Source organism: Triticum dicoccoides, chromosome 5A (genome assembly GCF_002162155.2).
Source record: "Triticum dicoccoides isolate Atlit2015 ecotype Zavitan chromosome 5A, WEW_v2.0, whole genome shotgun sequence".
Taxonomy (NCBI): domain Eukaryota; kingdom Viridiplantae; phylum Streptophyta; class Magnoliopsida; order Poales; family Poaceae; genus Triticum; species Triticum dicoccoides.
Window position 1 is genome coordinate 483,560,859 of NC_041388.1, and position 5,850 is coordinate 483,566,708.

Below are 5,850 nucleotides of genomic sequence, written 5' to 3' on the forward strand. Positions count from 1 at the left end.
CAGCAAAGCAAGCTCCAAGATCACAAGATTTTTGAAATCAAAGGGGAGAAGTTATTTTTACAGTGAAACACAACAAAGTCAATAAGTACTAAGGCTACGGTCGACTGCCCGCAGTCCACCATAGCCTTGGGGACTACACCCAGTGGGTGCACTTTGCGTGCCCCCACCAGTTCTGATCCCACTCGACCAGCCCGCCGGAGTCGAGTACAGGGAGTAAAAAAAGAAGAGAGAAAGGACTCAGACCACAATCGACTGCCAGCAGTCGACCGCGGTCTCGGGGACTACACCCAGTGGGTGCACTTTGCGTGCCCCCACCGGTTCTGATCCCACTCGACCGGCCCGCCGGAGTCGAGTGCAGGGAGTGGAAGAGACAAACTATCAGTTCGGTTTACACTCGACAAAATACAAAGACTACAGTCGACTGCCCGCAGTCCACCGTAGTCTCAGGGACTACACTCAGTGGGTGCACTCAGCGTGCCCCCACTAATTCAAAGTTCAATCAACGCACCCAGTGGGTGTACTAATGCAAAGATTTTCGGAAAGAGTCTTCAGATATCATATCCTAACAGAACAAGCGGTGACCAACTAACCTGAATGTTGCTTTGGAGAGCCGAGCTGGCGTCGTAGGCAGCCTCACTGGCGTCCCGCACCATCTTCATCTTCTCCATCATGACGCCCGCCTGGCGTATAGCTTCCCTGGCAGCATTCACTTCGTCTTCTGGGACATGATGGGTCACAAAAACTGAGGTGGGTCGACAGGGGCCTGAGCAGTCGACGAAGAAGGCGAGGCACTCGACAGTGGCACGGCGAAGGTAACAGAACCCCGATTGGCGTCGCCAGTGTCCTGAACGATTGGTTCCGCCCTCGGCGTCGACTGTAGCGCCTCGCTTGCAGGAGCTTGCCTATTCTTCCTCGTCAAAGACCTCTCTGGCTCTTCATCATCATCGGGGAGGTCAATAATGTTGGGAGCTGTGCAAAGTTCAATTGCCAAAATCACATCACCCAATGATGCACATTGCAGTTAAATCGACCGAACAAAGACAGTATGGCAGAAATCATACCCAGATTAGAAGTGACCGCATCCTCCATCACCTCATCATTGTCCCTGTAAGCTGAGGTCTCGGAAGTGGCAGCGCTGACAGTTCCAAAGTTCGTCCAGTTAAAACAAGAAAAACAAACAGCGTGGAGCGTCGAGTGAATACAAAGAGAGACACTCACGCGGAAGCGACGGGGATATCAATCTTAATCTTCGGCAACGCCTTCCGAGTCTTCGGTTCTGCAACTTTGGGGTGCTTTGGCGCCTTCTCAGTCGGGGTTGGTGAAGAGATCCGAGGACGCTTCAAAGACTGACCAGCCTGAGCAGTTGCCTTTTCGCGGGCGCTCGGTCGTTCTTGGTCAAGCTTGGATCGCCTCTCCCTGAGTCGACTTCTTCTCCATCGCTTGAGTCGTCGCTTCCTCCATCCCCTTCACCGTCGGAAGTCCACTCGCCACTGTCGCCGCCGCTCGCCTCGCCTTCCAGAGCTTGCTCTTGCTCTCCGTTGGGCATTGAATACATTTCAATGATGGCCTGAAAGAAAGCAAGGAGAACAAAGTCAGTCGACGCAGTATAGGCAGCTGCGCGAGTGAATTCAGATTACAAGCAAAAACTCAGAATCAGACCTTCTCTGGTGCATGAGACTGGTCGAATGGGGGAACTCTCCTGGCTCCCCTGGGGTTATCCTTGTTTCCGACAATGCCCGACAACCACTTCTCCAGTGTGTCGTCATCGACCTCCTCCGGGTGAATCCGAGTGGAGTCTTCAAGACCCGAATACATCCACATCGGATGGTCTCGGGCTTGAAGAGGCTGGATGCGCCGCTGAAGGAAGACCTCCAAGAGATCCATACCGGTGACCCCGTCACGGATAAGCTGGACCACTCGCTCGACCAACACCCTCACCTGCGCTTTCTCCTCCGGGAGCACCTTCAAAGGGGATGGTTTCCTCACTCGGTCCATGGTAAAGGGAGGGAGGCCAGTCGACTGCCCTAGCGTCGATTGGTCTTTACAGTAAAATCAGGTCGACTGCCATCCGCGAACTGAGTCGGGAAGAATCATGGACGGAAAGGAGATTTCCCCTCTCATCTGGATACCAAGACCCCCACACATCTGGATCACTTGAGTCCTCTCGTCACTCGGATTAGCCTTTTTCACTGTCTGGGAGCGACAAGTGAAAATATGCTTGAAAAGACCCCAGTGAGGCCGGCAACCCAGGAAATTCTCACACAAAGAAATGAAAGCGGCGAGATAAACGATTGTGTTGGGAGTAAAATGGTGGAGTTGTGCCCCAAAGAAGTTCAGAAATCCTCGAAAAAAGGATGAGGAGGCAAGGAAAATCCACGGTCGACGTGGGTGGCAAGAAGAACGCGCTCACCCTCCCGGGGTTGCGGCTCGGATTCCTTCCCCGGAAGCCGCGCCGAGTCATAGGGGATCAGCCCTCCTTCGGCCAGGTCATCGAGGTCTTCTTGGGTGAGCTTCGAGTGGATCCAGTCGCACTGGATCCAGCCCTTCGGCAGGCTGGTTCGCGAGGAGGATCCGCCCCGACTGGTCGCCTTCCCCTTCGACCTCGCCTTCGCCTTCTTTGCCCGCTCCAGAGTCGTCGTCTTCTCCTTCCCCATCGTCGCCGGTGAGACGCGTATGGAACGGTGGCGCGAGGGCAAGAGCGAGCGCAGCGGAGGAGCGTGAAGAGGAGAAGAGATAATGGGGACGCACTGTTCGGGAGACCCCGGTCCAACGCCTTATATGAGGCTGCTTCCGAGTGGCTGACTGGTAGGCCCGGGCGGTTCTGTCAAATCCCGTAGCAATCGCGCGCGCGATACGTGGCGAAAAAGGTGGCGCGGGGATCGAGGCGGCTCCGCTCTATCCCATCCGATTACTGCGGCCTCCCTCGTCCCGCGCGCTTCCCAAAATTCGGATCCCACGAAATCTGCGGGCAGTGGAACAACTTGTCAGACCAAAGATCTCCTCCGCACCGTCACTCGGAGCCTTTCAAGTAAAGAAACTCACTCGACAAAAACCTAAGAATGGATCAAGGCGACTGGAAAGGAAGTCGCTGCCATCGCTCGGGTTCATTAATCCGAAACAAGAAATGCTCACGGCATGAAAAATGAGTCGGAGAAGTGCTCAATCCCTTTCCCACTCAAACCTCGATCCATTCGGGGGCTAATGATGAAGCTATGTACCTAGGGTAGGGGCATGGACCTGTCCAAACTGACCTACACAAGGACATCTCCAGAAGAAATCATCTTTCAATCGACTTGGAGGTGTTCCACTCGACAGACTCGAAGATACTCGACCAAGAAGCAACCACTCGACCAAGACCAAGCCACTCGACAGTCAGGAGACCTAAAGACACTCAGCATGCTAACGGTCGGTTATTAAGTAGCTTTTATGGTCATCATAGCACTTTATTACTAGCGTTACCAGTAATGCCCTGCCTTAATGTACATTGAACCCTTTGTAACGTGGGCTGGCTGGGGTCCTGGCGCACTCTATATAAGCCACCCCCCTCCTTCGAGACAAGGGTTCACACCCCTGTAATTCATACACGCATAATCCAGTCGACCGCCTTCGGACTCCGAGACGTAGGGCTATTACTTCCTCCGAGAAGGGCCTGAACTCGTAAACCTTGCGTGCTTACAACTTCTCCATAGCTAAGATCTTGCCTCTCCATACTTACCCCCCTACACTACTGTCAGACTTAAAACCACGACACGCGCCGCGCGCAAAAAACTGCTTTGCCGCGCGCCCATTGCCTGGTTTGGCGCGGCGCACAGCGCTGGCTCCAGCAGCCGCGCTAAAAAGCAGCGCGCGCACCACTCCAGCAGCGCGCAAAAATGCAGCGCGCGACTCTCGCACAAACAACATATGCATTCTATAAAAGATCAAACACAAACAAAAAAAATCAAAATAAATAGTTCAATTTCATTATTACAACTCAAACAAACAGTTTATGGTTCAATACAACAAATAGTGCAATAAACACAACAAATAGTTCAACAATACAATATCAAACGCACAAATCATGATGCTCTTTGTCGTCCATTCCATGCCCACCACTCCTCAATGAGATCCTTCTGAAGATCATTATGCGCTGCGGGACGTCAAATGGCATGATAGGAGGCAACAAAACGTGCCACTCTTTCAGCCCTCCGTCGCACTCGCACGGGATGTCCCAAAAACTCATACTGAGAGTAGTCTATATCTTGACCACGCTCATTCTCGATGATCATGTTATGCATGATCACACAAGCGTGCATGATGTACCAAAGCATTTTCTGATCCTAAAATCTAGCCGGTCCTCTCACAATAGCAAATTGGGCTTACAAAATCCCAAAAGCTCTCTCCACATCTTTTCTAGCCGTCGCCTGAGCATTGTGGAAATCAAGATTTTTCTTACCTTCTGGCTTTTTCAACGGCTCGACAAAGGTTTGCCACTTTGGATAGATGCCATCCGCTAGATAATAGCCATAGTTGTATGTACGACCATTTGCTACAAACTGCACCGGTGACAACTCACCATTTGCAATCTTATTCATTAGTGTTGACCGGTTGACAACATTGATGTCATTCAAAGATCCAAGCATTCCAAAGAATGCATGCCAAATCCAAGTCTCTTGATCGGCCACCGCTTCAAGGATTATAGTGAAACCCTTTTTTTGACCATGGAATTGCCCATGCCATGCCTTTGGACAATTCTTCCAACTCCAATGCATGCAATCTATTGAGCCAAGCATGCCAGGAAAGCCGCGAGCTTTGTTCATCGCCAATACCCTTGCGACGTCTTCAGCATTGGGAGATCTCAAATACTCCTCGCCAAACACTTGCACAATTCCGACTGCGAAGCGCTTGACACACATGATGGCTTGGCTCTCACCCATAGCCAAGTGATCATCAACAAGATCAGCCGGCATACCGTATGCCAGCATACGCAAAGCAGCTGTCACCTTCTGAAAGATGCTATGCCCTAGCTCTCCGACGACATTCCTCCTTTGCTGAAAAAAGCGGTCATGCCTCGCTAGTTTCTCTCCAATGCGCCTGAACAACTTGGTGCTCATCCTAAACCGGCGACGAAAATACGACTCGGGGTATGTGGGATTCTCCGCAAAATAATGCCTGATTAATCTGTTGTGGGCATTGATCCTATCCCTCCAAATTTTCCGCCGACCCATAACCGAACCACCGTGCTTCGGTTTTTTATTGATATGCATAGCTATGATCATTGCAAGATCCTCCTCCTCTTCCATATCAAATTCTTCTTCGGAAGAATCATACGACGAACTCATCTACAATGTTCAATACTATGATATAAAAACTACAATCAACATGCACGGAATTCATGGCTTTTGAGCAATACATACCTTCTAGGCGTTTTGTCGAACACCTTGCGGGCGCCGAGCACCAGCGAGCGCGCGGGCGCTGTTCGTCGGAGGAAGGACGCGCGCGAGGGGCGGCGGGACTAGAGGGGGGCCGGAGAAGCCGCCGCGGGGCGGGGATAAGCCGGGGAAGCGCCGAAACGGTCGCCGGGTGGCGCGGTCGGCGGCGGCGGCGCGGTTGGATGGGGGGTGGGAGTTGCGAGCGAGCGCACGAGAGTCCAGCGCGCGGGAGCGGACGCAGCAAATAAGCGACGCGCGATTGAGTTTCGGGCCGCGCGCTAAACCGCATATGCTGCGCGCGCTGTTTTTACGCGCCCGCTGGAGCAACTATACCAGTTGCGCGCGTGCTAAAACGAGCAATTTTGCGGTGCGGCACTAGTTTGGCGCGGCTGTTGGAGATACTCTAAGGGTCAGCTTTGAAGTTGGCCCGGACAGCACA